The 23,590-nt window shown below is 47.0% G+C and overlaps 1 protein-coding gene and 1 long non-coding RNA gene across 7 annotated transcripts in view; one reads left to right on the forward strand and one right to left on the reverse strand.

Moving 5' to 3' along the window:
• Nucleotides 1–23,590, reverse strand: part of SYN3 (synapsin III) — a 545,178-nt gene that overhangs the window by 104,904 nt on the left and 416,684 nt on the right. The gene's annotated exons all lie outside the window — the stretch shown is intronic.
• The window catches only part of LOC134761204 (uncharacterized), a 36,253-nt gene continuing 24,131 nt past the window's right edge, over nt 11,469–23,590 (forward strand). Inside the window, exon 1 of the long non-coding RNA XR_010139509.1 lies at nt 11,469–11,605. This is a non-coding gene — a long non-coding RNA (uncharacterized LOC134761204). The remainder of the gene's footprint in view (nt 11,606–23,590) is intronic.

Here is a 23,590-nt window from a genome sequence, read left to right on the forward strand (position 1 = left end):
CAAACCAAACACTTTTTTTTTTTTAAGATGGAATCTCACTCTGTTGCCCAGGATGGAGTGTGGCGGCACGATCTCGGCTCACTGCAACCTCCGCCTCCTGGGTTCAAGCGATTCTTCTGCCTCAGCCTCCCGAGTAGCTGGGACTACAGGCACGTGCCAGCAAGTCCAGTTAAGTTTTGTATTTTTAGTAGAGACAGGGTTTTACCATATTGGCCAGGCTGGTCTCGAACTCCTGACCTCGTGATCCACACATCTCGGTCTCCCAAAGTGCTGGGATTACAGGTGTGAGCCACCGTGCCTGACCAACAAAACACTTTTGATGGCTGAAGTTGGTCAACAGCTAGAGACTCCTGGTGTGGACTGCTAATGCAGAAGGGCTCTGGAGCAAGAGCGCACGACCACGTAAGACATTTACACCAGATCCCTCCATGCTCCCTTGGGCTCACCAGGAGAGCAGCTCCAGCCAGGGAAGTCTCCCTTTGCTGGGCCACTTGTGTTAAATGATGGTACTGCAGCTTTAGGAGGGTCAGGCAGGCTAGAACCACGCTGAGGGCCAGGTAAAGCTGGTCCTGGTAACTTTTGCCTTTTTTTTTTTTTTTTTTTCCATTTTAGGGGCCTCTCTGACCTGTGACTTCATGATCTCATCACCCCAGCGACTTCAGGAATGAACCAGGAACTCATGCTCCAATTTTACCCCTTATTAGGCATTTTAGAGGGGACAATGATTCACTGAAAGACTGGGGCTCTAATAGAAAAACCATCTCAGATGGAGGGTAGGCAGGACAGCTTGGATTTTGTGACTGCTGTTTACATGTGCTGTGTGGGTGCTGGTCTGCACAGGAGCCCTGGGCTTGGGGGTGAGAACAGGCAGATCTTGCCAAGCCATGCACCTGGGGCTGGCAACTGCTTCTCGGCCTGAAGCGAGTGCTGCCTTTCCCAAATTTCCCTTACAGGGGGTGCCTTTTACTTACCTCACCCAAGGTCTCCCTATGGGCTAATCTCTATTTCAGAGAAAGAGAGAAAGACATTATGGAATCTCCTCTGTTAAGCGCTGCCTGCAGCATTTTGAAGTTAGGTAATATGGCCATTTCACAGAGGGGAAAACTGAGGCTCAGAGAAATTAAGGGACTCACTCACGTTCACCCAGCTAAGAAGTGGAAGAGCAGGCCTCCCGACTCAGATCTGTGTGTCCATCCCAATGCCCAGGTGAGACTTGCTGGGTCCCGATAGGTGGGGCTGAGGGTGGTGACAGATAGGTATAACTCCTGATATAACTCTTCTGCTTGACTTGGGCACCTCATTTCCTCCCCTACAGGAAGGGTGGAGTGAGCTCTGTAAGTACAGGCTAGGGGTGGGGAATCTGAACCCCACAAAAGGCCCTGTTTGCTTACAGTCCGCACAGCTGGGCTGGATTAGTCCAGCTTCGTAAATAGCTTTCGAAAACCGGCCGACTGGAAAAGTCCACTTTGTCCTGGAGAATGCACAGAGGCCCCACCCACATTCATCACTGTCCGCTGCCCTGTCTCCCCAACCCTGACCTCTCTATCTCGTGGCCCATCTCCACCTCCTCCTCTGGGCCTCAGTTGAAAAAAAAAATCTCAAATCCCCGTTCCCACCTCTATCAAACTCTTGAAAGAGAGAACTGGAAGGAGAGGCAAGGAAAAGGAAATTCCTTTGAGGTCGAGCTGCCTGGATTTCCTTCTGTATCCTGCCTCATTTCCATGAAGCCTACCTTTATTGATTTGGGACCTGCGTCTTGAGGAAACTGGGGGCTGAATTTGGAGCCATTAGTGAAGCCCAGGGCTGCTTCCTTCCTGAGGGGCAGCTGAGGGGAGGCCCAGTGCTGGTCTCAGAGGAGAGCAGCTGGAATGTGTTTTCTCACAGCCACACTTCGGTTAACATTCCAAAAAGTCAGAGCTGGGAGGGGCTTCCAGATTAGTGAGTCCAAAACGCTCTGACCCTGGGTTCCCTTGTTGAGCTGCAAGGGGGCTGTGGATCTCCAGAAATCGGATGAAAAAAAAAAAAAGAAAAACGTTTCTCTGTACTAGTGAGGAATTGGATTTTTGCAGGGAGAGGCTCCAAGCTTCGTTTTCTTAAAGGGGGCTGAGACACTCTTCCTACAAGTTAAGGACACTGGATGTTTCTAGTTTCGCTTGTGTTTTATGTAGAAGGGGAAACGAAGCCCAGGGAGGGGACATGACATGCTCAGGGACAGAGATGTGACTGAGCTCATTTGAGAGCACAGCAGAAGTGTAGTTTAGGGGAGGGAGACTTGTTCCTCCTGAACACATTTTCCGAAAGTGGGGCCTTTTCAATAGTGTCTACCACAATAGATTAGCCAAATAGCTGTTAAAAAAAGGGATCAGACTTTAATGGAAGGAGAATAAAAGTGAGATTGTGAACCCCAGGGAGAGAAAGTTGTCACAGATTGTCAAACGATAGTTTTTGTTTGTTTTTGTTGTTGGTTTTTTTTTTCAATTGAGACAAGATCTCACTCTGTTGCTCAGGCTGGACAGCTGGGGCATGATCATTACTCACTTCAGTCTTAAACTCCTGGGCTCAAGTGATCCTCCCGCCTTGGCCTCCGTAGTAGGCCAAGGGACTACAGATGTATGCCATCACAGCTGGCTACTATTTTATGTTTTATTTTTTGTAGTGATGGGGTCTCATTATGTTGCTCGGGCTGGCCTTGAACCCCTGGGCTCAAGTGATCCTCCCATCTCGGCCTCCCAAAGCACTGGGATTACAGGTATTAGCCACTATGCCTGGCCAAGTTTTTGAAAATACATATTGTGCACTTCCAGCAATCAATGGCGGTCCTCCCATAACCCCAACCTGCCTGCCCTGCCTGGCCTGCAGGCCTAGCTGGCAAACCTGGATATGCTCCTGGATCCCTGGAATCCAGACGTGCCACTTCCCACTCCATTCCTCTCCTCGCCATTCATTCAGCCAATATTTATTGATTTCTTTAACTGTGTATGAGATGTTGTGGACATAGCGGTGAACAAAACTCCATCTTCATAGGACTTATTCGAATTGAGGAAACTGGTCGCATTTTTCTAATAATAAGAGGGGACTTGGGTCCAGGGTGGGGTGGCTGAACTCTGTTAGAAAGACATTTCTCTGTGAGCACTGAGGTCTCCCCTCCCACCATAAAAGAGGGTTCTGACGGGAATCGAGGACACCAATGCCCATTTGTTTCACATTCGACATTCTCCATCTTGACAGGGTCCCCAAGGTTCTCCTGAGTCCAAGGACACTGCCGTTTCCCAGCTCATAACAAACGATGCTCACAAGCATGCCAGCCCTCTCCTTCTATGAGGCAATCCTCGGAGGCCCTTGCCAAGATCAACTGTTTGGACTTCTGCCTTGAAAACTGATCCTCTTCTGAGTCCGGTTATTGCTTTTCTGAAACATGGGGACAGTGACATCATCACTCCCTCCCTGGCTTGGGGATTTGGTGGTCAGCATGAAGTCAGGGTTTGGAACAGTGCCTGTTCTCTGCCAATGCCCAGGGAGGCCTGGGGTGGGGGCTCTGGAGTGAATTGGGCTTGTTGGGGAAGTCCCCAGGGGCTGGGTGGGGGGTCACTTTCAAACCTGTTGCCAGCATCTGGGTCTGCCTTGCAGTCCCCAGGATAAGCAGCAGTCTGAGGAGGGCTGAACTGATGGTCGGTGGATACACACCTGCCCGGTCATACCCATTGTCAGGCTATTGAAATACTTTCATCTCATCGGTAATCATTTACCGGGAAGACTTCCTGCCACCTTAGCTGTACTGGCTTCTCCCCTGGGCCACCTCTCCATAACTCCTACCATCTAACACCTGTAGGGACCTGTCCAACAGTCCTCTGATTGCTGGTGCCTGCACCACACCCATGGATAAAGATTTCGGTGATGACTCCAGGATTGGAGTGGAGCTGTGAGGATTTGGGCTGGGCCTTTGGTGGCTGGGCACCTGCTGGAAGGTACTGCCATGTGTGGAAAGAGGCAAGGTCCACATCTAAATTTCCCAGGTCTGGGCCCTGCCAACAGGAATTCTCTCCTGCCACTGTGGGACCCATTCCTTGCACAGTCATGGGTTAGCATTTCCTTGCCAGAGGCTGAAAGGCACCTCAGGGGTATTCTAGTCCTGCCCGCTCATTGTACAAGAAGACTCTGCAGCTCAGAAAGAGGATGTCACTTGCTCAAGTCAAATAAGCTGGTGACTGACCTGAGCCTTCTGCCTACCCTTTAGGTAACGATTCTCAAGGCACACAAAGATCCTGGCTTCAGAGACCATGAAGACATTCTAAACCTTCTCCTATCACTTCCCCGCTGCCTTTCTGTGCCCAGGGTTGGTTTATTGGCATACCCAGCATTTTCTCTAGTTGGATGGATTTTAGAATTAGCTTCAGCAGGGAGCCGGTCACAGTCATGTCACTCCATAACCTGGCACGCACCTAGGTAGGAACCTCAGTCTGGCAGCCCACAGGCTGAATGTGGATGGATTTCATTGGGACCACCCAGTGTTGTTGATTTTTCTTTCTAATGGAATAGATTGCCCACACTTATAAAGTGAGGGATTTCATATAACACTGTGGATATGGGGCTTTTTGGAACAATGGTTAGATCCAGCCATCCATGTGCCACGTTTCTGCAGGCAAGGCCAGCTCCCTATAAATGGGACAGATGCTTTAGTTTGTCACCAACCACCCCTTTCTCCCAGCTGGCTTTGGTCCTTTGCTGGCCTGAAGGCACCCAAGTTTGCCATCCCCAGCCCAGAGTTATCTCAGTACATGACACGGCCTTGCTTTTTGTTTCTTGGAAAAGTTGTGGTCCAGACGGAATAAATAGACCACTTTATCATCCTTTTTCTTTCTTCACACATTCAGGCCATTTTGGATAAGGGAGATGTTTGGGGTCTCAGGCTTATCACAGGAACAGTCAATGGTTGACCAACTGGCTATGACTTCCAAGACTCCTTCCTTCTGCTCTTCCCACCTCTTCCCCTGACAGTGCCATGCTCTCCAACCAGGCTACCCAACTCCTGACATTGCACGGCTGAGCTTTGCACTGAGTTGTGCAGACGCTTACTGAGCACCTGCAATGTTGACGCCACGTGGGGATTCAAGCAAGAGCAAGACACATTTTTGGATGCTTAGTCTTAAGGATCTAAGTCTTCTTGTGCACAATAGATAAAGATATCGATAACCGTTAAGTCGAGGCCAAATATTCTGCATCACAGGAAAGGTTTCAAATCAGACAGAGCTCACGTCTACTGGGTGGGGAAGGAGGAATCAGGAAAGGCTTAAGGAAGGAGGAATCAGGAAAAGCTTAAGGAAGGAGGAAGTGTTTGAGATAGACCTTGAAATGACTGTGATCTCAAGAGAAGGAAATGGTTGGGGGTAGAGGGAGGAAAGGGTGTTCCCAGTAGGCAGAGGGAATGGCTTGAGAAGAGGCTGGGCTTGGGAGGAGACTGTGTGCTGAGGGTGCCTCTCATGCAGCACAGCTTGGCCAGCACTCACAGGCAGGACACACCACACATCTTTCCTGGCACCCTCCTGTGCACCCAGAGACACACATGCATCTCTCTGGGCAGGGGCACACTCAGAAGCTGAGACTTCTGTACACCTCCCAAACCTGACAACAATGTGTGCTGAGATGTTAGGGATGATGTGGGACCTAAGGTCGCGAAGATGGGCTGCGGTCATTTCTGGAAGGGCTCTGATTGTCCTGGTAGAAAGTGGGGTTAGAGTAAGGCAGGGAACCTGTTCAAGTGTAGACAAAGAGAGAAGAGTTCATTAGGAATTTACAGCTTTGAGTAAACAAGGACTGAGAGTAGGTTTTTCAGAGGGGAGGAAGGAAGGCGGGAAAGGAATGGGCACTTGGGCAGAGCTGAGAGAGACGGGGACTCTGTTGACCTGCCCCAACTGGGGAATGGTGGAGCAGGGAGAAATGTGGGAGCACAGACTCATGAACTTGCCACAAAAGAATCACAGAATTTCTGATGTGGAAGAGGCTTTGGTGCTACCCAGTTTAACCCCCTTATGTTATGGAGGACACTGGGTGCCCCGAGTGGGGAGGTGGGGGCACCAATCCTAGGGTGGCAAAGCTGTAGTTTTATCTTCCACAGCGTCTATCATGTAGTAGGTATTGCTGAATGTGTGTTGAAACGATGAAAATGTTGACTTCTACCTAGAACTGACCTCGTAAAATGGAAAATGAGGTCCCTGGACACCTGGTTGGTTGGCAATAATTTCTATGTAAAGGTGTTGTCTCCCTGCACCCCCAGCTTTGGAGGAAGCCCCCAGATGATGCTCTTATGCCCCCACACAGAGTCTCAGTTCCCATGGAGGGCCTGCCACTGGCTGGGGCGTCGGGGGGCAGTGAGCTGTGTGGTTCCTCCTTCCTTCCCACCCGCCCTCCCGGGCTCGTTGTGTAAGTGGGCGGTGGCAGTGCGGCGGGCGGGTAACTTCCTGCAACAGCGGCAGGGCTGGGCATCCGAGCTGGCACGGTTCAAGTGCACCGCAGCATTCTGAACATTTGGGAACACAGGAAGGGCTGCGTTTTTTAAGCTCCCTTTGTTTTCAAGGAGGGTCCAGAGTCCATGGGGAGGAAAGAAACAAAACCAGGAAAACAGATGACTTGCTTTGCAAAGATAGTGTGTACATATGCTGCGGCTTCTGTGAGCCTAATGCTCTGCTGTCCCTCTACACTTACGCACACCTACACACCCTGACTCACACTCACGGCAGGACACACCACACATCTGTACTTCCATCTTTCTCTGGTACCCAGGGATGCAGACATGCATCTACCTGGGCAGGGACACACCCAGAAGCTAAGACTTTGATACACAGAGACACCTCCCAAACCTAACCACAGAGGGACATCCACAAACACAGATGGGCAGGTGCAATCATACACACATGTAGGAGTATGAAGCTTCCATGTACAGACATCTAGACACCCAGACACACACAGAGACATGCTCGGAAACTCCAAGACCCCCATACTTATAGAAAGATCCAGACTGAACACACACACACATATGCAGGCTTGTGTACACACCCATCCCTTCTTGAAGAAGCTCCACCTGTACAAATACAGAGGAGTGTTTTTTTGTTTGTTTTTGTTTTTGTTTTGAGACAGAGTCTCACTCTGTCGCCCAGGCTGGAGTGCAGTGGTGAGATCTCGGCTTATTGCAAGCTCCACCTCCTGGGTTCAAGCGATTCTCCTGCCTCAGCCTCCTAAGTAACTGGGACTACAGGCACGTGCCACCACGCCCGGCTAATTTTTTGTATTTTTAGTAGAGACGGGGTTTCACCATGTTAGCTAGGATGGTCTCGATCTCCTGACCTCGTGATCCGCCCGCCAAATCCCAAAGTGCAGGGATTACAGGCGTGAGCCACCGCGCCCGGCCAGAGGAATGTTTTTACCAGGGGTCCAGGGAGCCTGCACACCCTCAGCCCTGCTCTCAGCTACCAGGAGAGTGTGGGCAGGTAAGATACAGTTCCAAAAGGCTCCACAAAAAGGGGGCAATGAGTCCTCTTGCTTTTCCCCTTGTTCTTGATGTTAGTGTTTCTGGAAGCTTCCATGTAGTGCCCTCATTTAATTTACAAGTTTGAATTCTTCTTTCACAAGGTATATTGAAGACCATTAGTGGAAGTGAGGGGAGATGAGGAGGAAGAGGCCCTGGAAGGACATCTGGGACTGGTGGGAACAGCAACTGGGTTACCTGCCCCTGCCTGGGGATTTCTCTACATTCCCAAGCTGGTGCTGACAAAGTGCAGCCCCAAAGAGCCTGGGCCAGAGAGGTTGGAAGAAAAGCTCTCAGGGGACTCCCACAATTCCTCTGACAATAAAACGAGACAGAGAGGTTAAAAGTCATTTAAATCTGGCCGGGCGCGGTGGCTCATGCCTGTAATCCCAGCTACTCCGGAGGCTGAGGCAGGAGAACTGCTTGAACTCAGGAGGCAGAGGCTGCAGTGAGCTGATATCATGCCATCACACTCCAGCCTGGGGCACAAGAGCGAGACTTCGTCTAAAAAAAAAAAACCTCACTCAAATCTTTAGTTACAAGCTGGAAGATGCCGGGCTGTTCCTCCTGTAAGCTGTGCTGGCCGCTGGTCATGCTTCCTGTGGTGTGCTTTCAATTTCCCTCATTGTAACTGAAAAGTGGGGGCCTTTTCTCTGAAAGAAGAGGCTGTGGTCTCTCAGGTGCCCTGTTGGGCTCTTTAGGGAGGGACTTAGACCCAGCAGGGCTCCTAGACCTGGGCAGGTAGAATTGCTCTGCCTGTTAAAAAGAGAACCTGGAGCTCTCTAGGCAAGCTGGGCAGGTTTATGAGCTCGGATCCTGAGAGGTGAAAGGTGAAGCTCCTCCCCTTCTGCTCTGACCCTGTCGTGTGTGCTCCCCAAATATTTGGTGAAATCCATCCCACTCAGAAATCGCTTTGGATTTGAGCGTGGGATGTGGGTCAGTGATAGCAAAAGAGCAGCCCTCGAGGTAGGAACAGAGGCTTCCCGATCCTCTAGGAATTTGCATAAATATACTAGGTGATTGTGAAATGAATGAAAGTCCAAGAAAATCACATCTAGATCTGTGAGGCAAGGAGAGAGGCCCAGATGCCATCTGGGTAACATATGGGAAAGTGTTTGCAAACTTTAACCACTACGTAATGCAAAGAATCATTTGCTATCCTTGTTATATACAAAATTCTTCATCAAAATGTTTGCGTTAAGCAGTTGAACCTAATGATGAAAGAGGCTTGCAAGAGCAGGCTGGCCGGGTCAGCCCTGGGACAGCCAGCCCAGGCTTTCTCAGGCAGGCGGCACGGTGTGGACGGGAGGTTGGTGGGCAGGGATTTGCTTCCTGGGTCCAAACACCTCCTTTTTCTCTTACTATCTTTCTTGTCTTTCACAGATTTGTTTAAACGCTTTATAAACTTTTTTCTTTGTATTTTGCCAGAGCCATCCCCAGGGAGCCTCTTTGTAACCTTCCTTCTCGTCCAGCTCCTAGTATAAGGCACCTCCTTCAAAGCTCTTTCAATCCTGATGGTGCCCTTGACTGGGAGAGGCCACATAGTGGGGTGATTAAGAGCATGTACCCTGGAGGGGAACAGAGCTGGATGATCAGGGCCAGGACTAGGGTAAGGACGGTGGGACCTGAAAATTAAATAAAAATGAAAATGAAATGAGATGAAAATTAAATAAAAATCTGAGAAGGTGCCTGCAAACTCATAAATCAAAATAAATATTTTAATGTTATTTTATATATGTATGCATGTATTTTTTTTTTTTTTTTTTTGAGACGGAGTCTTGCTCTGTCACCAAGCTAGAGTGCGGTGGCGCGATCTCAGCTCACTGCAACCTCAGCCTCCTGGGTTCAAGCAATTCTCCTGCCTCAGCCTCCCAAGTAGCTGGGACTACAGGTGCCCACCACCACGCCCAGCTAATTTTTTTTATTTTTAGTAGAGACGGCGTTTCACCATGTTGGCCAAGATGATCTCCATCTCTTGACCTCATGATCCGACCTCCTCGGCCTCCCAGAGTGCTGGGATTACAGGTCTGAGCCATCACACGCAGCCGTATGCATGTATTTTTAGAGATGGGGTCTTGCCATGTTACCCAGGTTGGGCTAAAGTGATCCTCCTGCCTCAGCCTTCCAAATAGCTGAGGCTACACGTATGTCCCACTGTTCCTGGCTTATTATTGTGATATTTAAGTAAATGAATATCAATGTAAATAAATTCATGATGGGCAAAATACTAATATTTTAATGAAGATAGGATCCAACTCTACATTTGCATAACCCTGTCTCACTTGCCTGCCCTGATCTGGTCCTTTCTGAATTTGTATCTCGGCTCTGCCTCTTATTAGCTGGGGCACACTTTTAAAAAACTAATGTGCACATTACATACAGTAAAATGAATACTTTTAAAGAGTACAGATCAATAAATGTTTATATACGTGCACAGCTATGTGACCAACACTTAATCAAGACAGGCCATTTCCATCTCTGCAGAAAGTTTCCCCTTAGGACTTCCTCTTGCTTAAAACGCTTCAATGGGTGTTCACTGCTGTCAAGATAAACATCAAATCCTTTTGTCCTGGCCCCTTCACAGGCTGCGGGTGTGTTCCCTACTGTTCTATGAGAAGCCAAATACAGGTGTTTGACCTGAGAACATCAGTATATGTAGCACATCCCACTGCTGAGCCTCTCAAAGCTGACCTTGGCTCTGAATTTAACAGCAACGCTGATTCCAACCCTAATGCTAACCTCAGCCAGAGGGATGTTTAAAAATACCTGCAGAGGGCCGGGTGTGGTGGCTCACGCCTGTAATCCCAGCACTTTGGGAGGCCGAGGCGGGCGGATCACCTGAGGTCAGGAGTTCGAGACCAGCTTGGCCAACATGGCGAAACCCTGTCTCTACTAAAAATACAAAAATTAACTGGGCGTGGTGGCATGCGCCTGTAATCCCAGCTACTCGGGAGGCTGAAGCAGAGAATCGCTTGAACCTGGGAGGCAGAGGTTGCAGTGAGCCAAGATCACACCACTGCACTCCAGCCTGGGCGACAAGAGCGAAACTCCATCTCAAAACAAAACAAGCAAAAAAAAAAAAAAAACCAGAAAAACCTGCAGAGGCCAGATGATGTTTGAGATGTTGGGTTTTTGTACGTATTTTGAAAAGCTTGTCTCTTTAGGCTCTTAAATCATTGAGCACATCCTCTGTACAGCTCTGCTTAAGGCTGAAGTCTGCAAATCCTAAAGTTCCTTCAGGGGCAAGCAGGAATGAAAAAATAAATTCACCTGGAGTCAAGTAATTTCACAGATCTTTAAAGCAGGAAGGACCTTAGGAAACCACCTGATACAACTCTGGGCTTTTGAAAATGGGCAACCTTAGAATTGCTGTGTCTTTCCTAAGGCTGCAGTAGTATAATAATTAACACCTTTTATTGAGAAACTACCATGTGCCAGGCATCAAAGTGCTTTACATTCAATATCTCATTTAATCCTCCCACCATCCTCTGAGGTAGGTACTGTTAAGGTTTTCTGCTTTACAGATGAAGACACTAAGGCCCAGAGAGGGTAAGTAACTTGCCCAAAGTAATACAGCAACAAGTGGTGATGTATTATTTGAACCTAGCATAATCAGACTCCAGCACCTCCACTCTAAAGCCTGCATTGCCCAAGCCACAGCCCTTTTTATGTCACCAAAGGCAGGGAACAAATAGTCTATGAGGTGAGGAATTTGCCTTTGGCTCTTAGATTGACTTCCTATAAAAACAAGACAGAGAGTGAAGAGCCAGGATGTGTGGGTTTACTAGGCGCCGGAGGGATGCTGAAGGGGAAGATAGTGGCTGCCCCAGACAGATAAAGATCTTGTGGCAATTCCTGGAGTGGGGGCCTCATTGCTCAATGCAGGGGTATTGAAGGTATGTGAGTGGGCCTGCGCCCATATCACCAGGCACGGTGTGGAGCCCTGGGTGTTCCAGCATACACTGCCAGGAGGGGTTGGTGAATCTCCCAGGATGTTGCAGGCAGCAGCTTAGTGTTAGGAAAAGAGACTTGAACTGGCAACCTGGACCTGGGCTTCTGCTGTCTACTGGGCAGTGTGCTATGGCGGTGAGAGCTCTTGCCTGGGCATTTAGAATCCCAGCTCTGATATTTACTAGTATGGGATCTTGGGCAAATTACTTCCTCTTCAGGGTCTCAGTGGCTGATCCACAAACAAGACCATGTTTGTGATTGGTGCAGTGTTTGCTAAATCCTAAACTAATGGGAAGTAGCCCTTGACCTTGGCCGAGACACCTTCCCTTTGGGGCCTTTGATCTTTCATCTGTGAACTAATGGGAGATGGGCCAGAGAATCTCCAAAGTTCCTTCCTGCCCTAAGGTTTGATGACTGAGAATCTGCAGCTTGGTGCTTAAGGGTTTGGGGCAGGAAGCTAGGGGCAGAGCAAAGGCCCTGTAGGCATTCAACAGCAGTTTGGCAATCATCCTCCTTAGCCTTTCCCTTCCTATTTACTTCTCAGCCTGGCTCAAGGTTTGAATGTATTACTGGTAGAAGAATTAACCCCAAACCCAGGGAAATCGCTGCTTCGCTGTGTTTTCTTACTGTCATTTTCTATTAATGTGACGCATACAGGGTTTGCAAGACCCGGGGACCGCCGTGGACGTCTTTGGCTTCTAATTCCATTAGTTCATCGGGTAGTTATGGATAATAACACAAAGCCTGTCATTTGGCCAGCACTTGAGAGTTTATATAGTGGTCAAGCGTGTTCATTCCGAAGCCACAACCCATGGGTTCTCACCCGGCTCCTCCACATACAGGCTCATGACGTTAGGCAAATTACTTCTCCACTCTGAACCTTTGTTTCCTCATTTACCAAATGGGAGGAATGACCGCACATTGCCTCCCAGGGCTGCTGTAAAGATTAAGGGATTTGACGTCACGTACAGCACTTAGCACCAGACCCACAGTAATAACTAAATCATCAGTTATTATTTTTACGAAATACTTCATATTCATTTTCTGGCTTGCCACACCCATCACCTCCATCAGACTGGTTTGATTTTATTATCCTGATTTTTGAGTGGAACAAACAGACTCCGAGGAGCAGTGACTTGTCCCAGGTCACGCCGTTAAGTGGCAGAGCCCCTGGGGTTCTAACCTGGGATTCCTGAAACCAAACCTAGGATAGGCCATGTTCCACTGCCTACCCCTGCCCTTCCCCCAGGACCAAATTTCTCTGTGGAATAATAAGGTAATATTGGATGAAGTACCCCCCAAACAAGGTTGGTCCTACGTGGGTAGGCATTAAGAAAAGAGGGGAATCCTAGTTGTTGGGAAGGCCTTTGGGCCTCAGGTGGTACGCCGAGGACAGCAGATTTTGACCTCCGAGGCAGAGGGAGCAAGGAAAGGAAAAATAATCTTTTTTTAAATTTTGAGACAGAGTCTTGCTTCGTCACCTAGGCTGGAGTGCAGTGATGTGATCACAGTTCCCTGCAGCCTCGACCTCCCAGGCCCAAGCAAGCCTCCTACCTCAGCCTCCCAAAGTAGCTGGGACCACAGGTGCGTTTTTCTCAATCTCAATTTTTTTTTCTCTTTTTTTGTAGAGAAGGATTTTTGCCATGTTGCCCAGGCTGGTCTTGAACTCCTGGGCTCAAGCAATCCATCTACCTTGGCCTCCCAAAGTGCTAGGATTACAGGTGTGAGCCACCCCATCTGGCACAAAAGAAAGCATCTTAGGAGGGAGCTGGCACTGGCAAAGACTTGGTTTTAGAAATGGACAGCCTATTTAGAGGACCATCAAGGGACTGCCACTGGGAGAGAGGGTTCTTGGAGGGAAGTTGTAAGAGATAAAAATGGAAGCAATACTTGCTAACATTTACTGAATGCTTACAAGGTACTGCTCTGATCACTTTATATGTATATGTAATAACTTACTAAAGTCTCACAACTGTTTTTCCAGGTAGGAACCAATATTATCCCTATTGTGTAGATAACGAAACTGGAGGCACAGAGAGGTTTAAGTAACTCATCTGTGGCTACAAAGCTGATAAACAGCCGAGCCACTATTCAAACTGAGCAGGCAGTCTGGCACCAGAATCTATGTTCCGAATCACTAGACTATACCATCTGACTCAATAGAAGCATGATCACCCAAATCAGTTCGGGATTCTAAGCATCTTCTGCTACTTGCTGTGGCACTGAATTCAAATATATGTTCCTGTATTCACAGGGGCAACGTAGACATAGTGCATATGGGAATGAGGGGTTGAAGGCATCTGTGAAAAGGATTCTCAATTAAGATCTAAAATGCATATCTGACCAGGGCACTCTAACTTAAAATCACTAGACCGCTTGGCACCACCTGCAGAAATACAAGTGTCTGTGGTTCCCTCCCTGCGAGGGGTTTCATGGCTTCCTTGGTTTTTGTTCACGCTGTTCCCCTTTTGTCCTCTTCCTCATCTAACTATTACTTATCTTTCAGGACTGCCCTCCAGCATCACCTCTGCCCCAGGAATCCCTTCTTGGTTTCCCCAGGCTGGCTTCCAGGCCCTTTCAGTGCTCCAGAATCCCTTGGCCACCTCTACCTTCCCACCCTGGGCAGAAATTAGGTCTACTGCAAGCTTGTCCAACTTGTGGCCCGCCGGCCATGTGTGGCCCAGGACAGCTTTGAATGTGGCCCAACACAAATCTGTAAACTGCCTTAAAACATTATGAGATTTTTTTGCGACTTTTTTTTTTTTAGCTCATCAGCTATCATTAGTGTTAGTTTATTTTATGTGTGGCCCAAGACAATTCTTCTTCTTCTTCTAATGTAGCCCAGGGAAGCCAAAAGATTAGACACCCCTGGTCTACTGGGAGAACTCTCGTGATATTCTCAACTCTGTGCTTGTTGTCTATCGGTCTACATCTCCCATCCAAATACTAACCAGGCCCGACCCTGCTTAGTTTCCAAGATCAGACAAGAGCGGTGTGTTAAGGGTGGTATGTCTGTAGACTAATCTTTCTATCTATCTGTTTATCTATCTATCTATCTATCTATCTATCTATCTATCTATCTATCTATCTATCTATCCATCCATCCATCTATCTAGTCTATCAGTCATCTGTCTTCTATTTTCTATATGTATCTATCTTCTCCATTATTTTTCCATCTTCAGAATCTGGGGCTGTATTCGGCATGTATTTGGGAAGCTCAGTAGATGTTGGTTGAACTAAGTGGATCATTATTTCCAGTGACTATGATACAGGGAGATATTTACTCACAGCTGATGCTGAGTTAACCTACTACCTTCATTTATTTCAACCCAAATCAGAACATATCTGTGAACATTGGGGCCAAATATTTGAAATAGGGACATTCTAGGATATTAGAGCAAATATTTCACAGATGCTTTCAAGGTCCCTGGTGCAATGCTGGGTTTCTGTGGATGGTGAATTTCCTGGCATCTGGCTTAGTACTTGTTGTAGTGCAGGTGCTCAGCTGGTATGTGCTGGATGAATGACGGAGTCACATTATACAGAAAACGCAGTTTGACGGTTGCTCTCTGGGACTCTGCTCTCCAAATCAGATGGAGGAGACAACTAAGTAGACTCCTAAATAAGCCATGCAAATTTCCCGAATCTCCCATACTAAACCCAAATGTTATTTTTGTTTCAACGGAGTTAACTTTTTTCTTTAAAAAGACTTAAGAAAGAATGATAAAAGAAAGAAAAAAAATCCTCCTGATCCCTCCTTTACTTGAAATCATTAGGCAGCTGCTCATTGGAACAAAACAAGATTTTTTGAACTTGAAACTCTACATACATATTTTTCCCTTAAAGTATCGATATAGAAAGAATCTGACATTTTTGAATGTTGTCCCCAAAGAAATGAACCATATTTGTCATTCTGAGGAGCCTGCTAAGAACCCTGACAAGGACTGTTAGAAAATCAAAACCATGGCCGGGCATAGTGGCTCATGCCTGTAATCCCAGCACTTTGGGAGGCCAAGGCAGGTGGATCACAAGGTCAGGAGATTGAGACCATCCTGGCTAACACAGTGAAACCCCGTCTCTACTAAAAATACAAAAAAATCAGCCGGGCGTGGTGGCTGATGCCTGTAGTTCCAGCTACTCTGGAGGCCGAGGCAGGAGAATGGCATGAACCTGGGAGGCAGAACTTGCAGTGAGCCGAGATTGTGCCACTGCACTCCAGCCGGGGCGACAAAGCAAGACTCCGTCTCAAAAAAAAAAAAGAAAATCAAAACCATTTTACTGGAACTGCTGTTCCCACATTCACCAGTCATTGGTAAAAAGAGAAGATCCACCTTAAAAGTGGCTGTCCCCACGACGGGCCATTGCTAGATGGACCTGACACCTTGACCTCTCGCCATCTGCAATCAGTGAGGTTCAGTAATGGTGACCTTAATCCTGGGGGATAATCATGGCTGAACACTCAGTATAGTTGGAACTGGACAGAAAACTTGGCCTAGGATCTAGACACTCTGATTTCTTTCATTTTTCTTTGCCTTAGATATCTGAGAGCCCCAGAAAGAGAAAGAGGCTCTTTAAAGCAGTGTCAGGAGATTTGGACCCAGGCTCAGTCCTGACATTCATTTGCTGTATGATCCTGCAATAGTCGCTCAACTCTTCTGGGTTTCAGCTCCTCTATCTATAAAATGAGATGGTCAGATTAGACTGGTGGCTTTCAGTTTTTTCTTTTAAAGCAATGAACCTCTTTTTGAAAAAATAAAATTATAGCCAGTGTCCCAGTATATAAAACAGATAAAATTGAGGCCACTCCACCCTGTCCGCCTCAACCATAAACTTGACTCATCCTGCAGAGGTGGAGGTGCACAGTCTGAGAACCACTGAACTAGAAATGACAACAGCAACAACAACAAAAATGAATCTTTACTGAATGCTCTTCTGTTCTACACAGGGAGTCCCTGCAGGGAGGAAGGTGGTTGTGCCTGCAGTTCTAAATCTTACCAGAGGCAAAGTGAAGTGTTCTAATAGAGAACCAACGTCTAGAGCCAGACTTGGTTTCCATCCTGACACTCCTGCTTGCTAGCTGTGTGAGGCTGAGCAAGTTTTCTAACATCTCTGTGCCTCAGTTTCCTTAACTTCAAAATGAGGATGATGACAGTCCCACCGTCATAGGGATTTTGTGAGGATGGAACAAAGTTATTATATCTAACGTGTTTAAAGTCTGCCGAATACACAGTCTGCGTGGTGGATATGTCAGGTATTATCATTAATTTCCACCTTCACCCTGGGTTTTTGGTTTTGTTGTTTGCTTTTCTTTTTTCCTTTTTCAACTTGTCTTTTAGATTCAAGGGGCACATGTGCAGCTTTGTTACCTGGGCATATTGCATGATGCTGGGATGTTGGGATATGAATGATCCTGTCACTCAGGTACTGAGCATAGTACCCAACAGTTAGGTTTTCTTTTTTTCTTTCTTTCCTTTTTTTTTTTTTTTTTTGAGACAGGGTCTCATTCTGTCGCCCAGACTGGAGTGCAGTGGCACGATGTCAGCTCACTGCAACTTCTGCTTCCAAGGCTTAAGCGATTCTCTTGCCTCAGCCTCCTGAGTAGCTGGGATTACATCCATGTGCCACCATGCCCAGCTAATTTCTGTGTTTTTAGTAGAGATGGGGTTTCACCATGTTGGCGAGGCTGGTCTCGAACTCCTAACCTCAAATTATCCACCCGCCTTGGCCTCCCAAAGTGCTGGGATTACAGGCATGAGCCACTGCGTCCAGCAACTGTTAGTTTTTCAACCCTTGGTTCCCTTCCTTCCCTCTTCCCTTTAGTAGTTCCATGACTATTGTCATCTTTATGTCCATGAGTACTTCATGTTAGGTTCCATTCTTAAGTGAGAACATGCATTGTTTGGTTTACTGTTCTGCATTAATTTCCTTGGGATAATAGCCTCCAGCTGCATCTATGTTGCTGCATAGGACATGATTTTGTTCTTTTGATGGCTGCATAGTATTCCATGGTGTATGCGTACCACATTTCCTTTATCCAGGTCACTCTTGGTGGGTGTCTATGTGATTCCATAACTTTGTTACTGTGAATAGTGCTGCAATGAACATGTGAATGCATGCGTCTTTTTGGTAGAATGATTTGTTTCCTTTTGGATATATACCCAGTAATTGCTGGGTTGAATGGTAGTTCTGTTTTAAGTTCTTTGAGAAATTTTCAAACTGCTTTCCACAGTGGTTGAATTAATTTATATTCCCACAGACAGTGTATAAACATTCCCTTTTCTCTGCAGCCTCACCAACATCTATTGTTTTTTGACTTTTTGATAATAGCCATTTGACCGGTGTGAGATGGTATCTCATGGTGGTTTTGATTTGCATTTCTCTGATGATTAGTGATGATGAGCAGTTTTTCATATGTTTATTGGCCTCTTGTATGTCTTCTTTTGAGAAGCGTCTGTTAATCTCTTTTGACAATTTTTTAAATGGGGTTATCGGTTTTTTGGTTGTTCAATTGTTTAAATTCCGTATAGATTCCACATATTAGACCTTTGTCAGATGCATAGTGTGTGAATATTTTCTCCCATTCTGTAGGTTGTCTGTTTACTCTGCTGATTGTTTCTTTAGCTGTGCAGAAGCTCTTTAGTTTAATTAGGTTGCACTTGTCAATTTTTGTTTTTGTTGCAATTGCTTTTCAGGACTTAGTCATAAACTCTTTCCCAAGGCCTGTGTTTAGAATGGTGTTTCCTAGGTTTTCTTCTAGGATTCATATAATTTGAGGTCTTACATTGAAATTTTTTTTTTTTTTTTGAGACAGTCTCACTCTGTGGCCCAGGCTGGAGTGCACTGGCACGATCTCAGCTCACTGCAAGCTCCGCCTCCCGCATTCACACCATTCTCCTGCCTCAGCCTCCTGAGTAGCTGGGACTACAGGCGCCCGCCACCACGCCTGGCTAATTTTTTCTATTTTTAGTAGAGACAGGGTTTCACCATGTTAGCCAGAATGGTCTCGATCTCCCGACCTCCTGATCCACCCACCTCAGCCTCCCAAAGTGCTGGGATTACAGGCATGAGCCACCACACCTGCCCCATCTTGGTTAATTTTTTTATATGGTGAAAGGTAGGAGTCCAGTTTCATTCTTCTGTATATGACTAGCCAGCTATCCCAGCACCATTTAGTGAATAAGGGAGTCCTTTCCCCATTGCTTATTTTTGGCAACTTTGTCAAAGATTAGATGGCTGTAGGTGTGCAGCTTTATTCCTGAGTTCTCTATTCTGTTCCATTGGTCTATGTGTCTGTTTTGTACCGGTACCATACTGTTTTGGTTACGGTAGCCTCTTTTGCTTCTTTCATGTTTGTGAATTAAGTTCTTTTTCTTTTTTTGAGACACGTTCTTACTCTGTTGCCCAGGATGGAATGCAGTAGTGTGATCATGGCTTAGTGGTGCTATCATAGCTCACTGCAGCCTCGATCTCCTGGCTCAAATGATACTACCATCTCAGTCTCCCTAGTAGCTGGGACTATAGGTGCCACCACAGCTGGCTAACTTTTAAATATTTGTTTTGTAAAGGCAGGGTCTTGCTGTGTTTCCCAGGCTGGTCTCAAACTCCTGGCCTCAAGGGATCCCCCCACCTTGGCCTCCCAAAGTGCCTGGATTACAGGTGTGAGCCACCATGTCCCTTTTTCTTGGATGAGTGCTGTTGTCAGAATCTGTGGTTTAGCACTGAATTGGATGACACTTTGTGTGGCTATTGGATGTTATAAAGTCCTATCCCCTTCCCATTTGATCCTGATCCAATTCTTCAGTCTCATACTCTTGCTTCCACTCCTTTCTTCAACCCATATGTTCTAGAACTGCAAAACTGTTCTCTCCACAAAAACGCAGGCCACTCTTGCCTATTTACCTTTGCACCTGCTGTTCCTCCAACTGAAATGCTTTTTCTCTCCTCCCTCTGCCTGGTGAAGGACTATACTGTCTTCAAGTCTCCATTGAGGCCTCATCTCCTCCAGGAAGCCTTCCTTGGTACCCCACAAGTCATGCTGGCTGCCTCCTCTGCCCATACTCCCAGGAATGAACCTGTATTGTAGCATTTATCCCATGCCTCTCTGCTAGATTGTAAGCTCCTTGGAGGCAGGGACTGTGCCTTGTTTATTGTGTACTCAGAATCGACCTAAGTGCTGGCACAAGGTGGCTGTTTAGAAAGGGTTGATGAATTAATGAGACATTATTAATCTCATTTAGATCAAAATCTCCTTGAGAAATGACTTTAAGCTCCTAGGCCATTGGTTTTTAAACTGTGTTCTTTAGAGAACTAGGGGTTCCACTAAGAGGCTGCAGGAGTACCACTGGGGTGGAGTAGGGGCTAAGCAGACAGGACTCCAGCCCCCAGATCCTCACAGTCTTCATAAATCTATTCATATTTGGCCGGGTGCAGTGGCTCATGCCTGTAATCCCAGCACTTTGGGGGGCCGAGGTGTGTGGGTCACAAGGTCAGGAGATTGAGACCATCCTGGCTGACACGGTGAAACCCTGTCTCTACTAGAAATACAAAAAATTAGCCAGGCGTGGTGGCGGGCACCTGTAGTCCCAGCTACTCGGTAAGCTGAGGCGAGAGAATGGCGTGAACCCGGGAGGCAGAGATTGCAGTGAGCGGAGATCGCGTCACTGCACTCCAGCCTGGGCGACAGAGCAAGACTCTGTCTCAGAAAAAAAAAAAATCTATTCATATTTGTCAGAGCACTTGGATTCATCTTTGATTTAGAAACAGAGTCACAGGGGTATTATAAATAAGCACCGGGCTTCAAGTCAGAAGGCTCTGGTTTGCTATGTAGCTTAAGCTGGGTGTGCCTGGGCATTGGCCCAGGTCTCTTTCTCTGCAGCAAAACGGGGATGACCAAACCAGCCCCACAGATTGATTATGAAGAGTAAATGTGGTCCCATGGATCATCATATATGAGAAAAACCTCAATACATTGTGCACGAATGTCAACAATGGTGATTAAATTACAGGCAGTCAGGCAGGGCCGGCCTCTTTCTGACTTGTGATCTGAACCGTGGAGCTCACGTGTTCAGAATGAACATCATCTCACTGGAGTTCAAGGCTCTGCAACTCGTATGTGCTTCAGAATCCCTGGGAAGTTAAACGTTAAAATGTGAGTTCTGGGGCTGGGCGCGGTGGTTCATGCCTGTAATGCCAGCACTTTGGGAGGCTTAGGCAGGCGGATCACGAGGTCAGGAGATCGACACCATCCTGGCTAACACGGTGAAACCCCATCTCTACTAAAAATACAAAAAATTAGCTGTGCGTGGTGGCAGGCGCCTGTAGTCCCAGCTACTCGGGAGGCTGAGGCAGGAGAATGGTGTGAACCCGGGAGGCAGAGTTTGCAGTGAGCCGAGATGGCGCCACTGCACTCCAGCCTGGGCGACAGAGCATGACTCCATTTGAAAAAAAAAAAAAAAATTGCCTAGGGCTGTTGGGGTGTGGGAGGAGGGAAGGATGGAAGGGGAATGACTGCTTAATGAGTATGATGTTTCTCATTGGGGAGAGGAAAATGGTCTAAAATTGAAGATGGTAATGGTTGCACATATCTGCAAATATACTAAAAGCCACTTAATAGTACACTTAAAATGGGTAAATTGTATTGTAAGTGACCTATATCTCAATAAAGTTGTTATTAAGAAAATGAACAAGTGCCTCCTGAGAAATTGGGGGACCTCATTGTTTGAGAAACCCTTTTCAGGGGTACAGATTGCCCCTCCCCAGCCTCCAAAGATGGAAACTCCCATATTCCTAGGGCATTTCCTCTGGAAATCTTCACACTGTGCTGGTTAAGTTTCCGGTTAAGGGCTGGGCACGGTGGCTCACACCCGAAATCCCAGCAGTCTGGGAGGCCGCGGCAGGTGGATCACCTGAGGTCAGGAGTTTGAGACCAGCTTGGCCAACATGGGGAAACCCTGTCTCTACTAAAAATACAAAAATTAGCCAGGCGTGGCGCAAGTGCCTGTAATCCCAGCTACTCGGGAGGCTGAGGCAGGAAAATCGCTTGAACCTGGGAGGCGGAGGTTGCAGTGAGCCGAGATCACACCACTGCACTCCAGCCTTGGGTGACAGAGCAGGACTCCATTTCAAATAAAAAAAAAAAAAAAAAGAAAAAGAAAAAGAAAAAAGAAGTTTCTGGTTAAGGATTCCAACCATTTTCTAGAAGGGTAATCCAAATCACAAAACTGTGAAAGGACTTAAGCCACACTCAGTGTCCTACCCCAAACTTTTTTTATTTTTATTTTTGAGATGGCGGGGGGGTCTCACTATGTTGCCCAGGCTGGTCTCGAACTCCTAAGCTCAAATGATCCTCCCACCTTGGCCTCTCAAATACTGGGATTACAGGCGTGAGCCACCATGCTCGGCCCTATCCCAAACTTTTTTGATCAGGCCCCCTATCAAAAAAAGATGAGGATGCATCTCAATATATGATAAGTTATTTGTTTTTTAAATCTACCTAAAAGTTATACTTGTATTAATATGCTGATCCGTATGGACATTATAAAATGTGCACACAATTTATACTTCAAAAGATGAGCTTAAAAAAGTGATAGGGAAACCTTTTTTGAGGAAGTTATTTGTTTGTTTTTTGTTTTTGTGTTTTGAGATGGAATCTCACTCTGTCACTCAGATTGGAGTGCAATGACGTGATCTCAGCTCACTACAACCTCTGCCTCCCAGATTCAAGCAATTCTCCTGCCTCAGCCCCTCCTGAGTAGGTGGGATTACAGGTGCACACCACCATGCCCGGCTAATTTTTGTATTTTTAGTAGAGATGGGGTTTCACCATGTTGGCCAAGCTGGTCTCGAACTCCTGACCTTGTGATCCACCCACCTCGGCCTCCCAAACTGCTGGGATTACAGGCGTGAGCCACTGTGCCCCACCAAGGGGGTGAGATTTGAGCAGGGATGTGAAGGATGTTTACCTTCACACTTTGTGTTGCCACCTAATCTCGCCCCACAGGGGTCAACTTAAGCCTTCTGCCAAAAGCCCAGAGAGTCCTTGAAATCACTATAAGAGATCTCTAAGAATAATGAGAGGGCAAATTAGAAATGTATGTGTGGGGAGGCAGAACAGACCCATAAAGGAAAAGATACATGAAGAACAGAGGAGGGAAAAAAGAGTTATAGTAGAAATAAATCAGAAGACTCCATGTTCAAATCTCAATATTTCAAACCTCCAATATTTTATGATTGGTGTGAATTTGACCTTGGGTTTAGCCTTCTCATTTGTAAAATGGAGATAACAATACTTCTCTTATAGGACAGTTCAGAGCATTTACTGAGAGGATGTGCTTAAAGAAAGAGATAAGGGGCCAGGTGTGATGGCTCACACCTGTAATCCCAACACTTTGGGAGGCCGAGGCGGGTGGATCACAAAGTCAGGAGTTCAAGACCAGCCTGGCCAACATGAAGAAACCACGTCTCTACTAAAAATACAAAAAATTAGCTGGGCACCTGTAATCCCAGCTACTCGGAGGCTGAGGCAGGAGAATCGCTTGAACCCAGGAGGTGGAGGTTGCGGTGAGCCGAGATCTCACCACTGTACTCCAGCCTGGGCGAGTGAGACTCTGTCTCAAAAAAAAAAAAAAAAAAAGAGAGAGAGAGAGACACAAGACTGATGATGGGAGAAAGGAACTATTCAGGGAGGGAGATGGGAGACGGAGTGCAGTTTCACAAACATATACTGAATACCTACTGAGTGCTAGAAACTGTGCTAGGCAGGACATACAAAATGGAATTTGACCCCATTGCTACCCTTTGGGGAGCCTGAAGTTTAGTAGGGAGACGAGACATATAAGCAGAAAGTCAACTCTACATTCAGGGTTGGAGGATGGCAGTGGAGAGGAGGGGTGTGGGGTGGGGAGGAGGAGGAGGGAGGTGCTCTCCACCAGTCCCTGAAGCCACACTGAGGATAAAGATCCTCCTTCTAGGTGGCAGGTGGCAGCTATCCTGCCACGTGAGTGTGAGGGGCCCTGGGAATGCCTTTTCAGCATGCCCTGGCTCCATGTAATCCTCCCAAATAAACGCCTTTCAGCCCAGACAAGCAGGAAGTGTGCTGGGCTGGCGGATGGACTGACGCTC

This window comes from Pongo abelii, chromosome 23 (assembly GCF_028885655.2).
Source record: "Pongo abelii isolate AG06213 chromosome 23, NHGRI_mPonAbe1-v2.0_pri, whole genome shotgun sequence".
In the NCBI taxonomy this organism is placed as follows: domain Eukaryota; kingdom Metazoa; phylum Chordata; class Mammalia; order Primates; family Hominidae; genus Pongo; species Pongo abelii.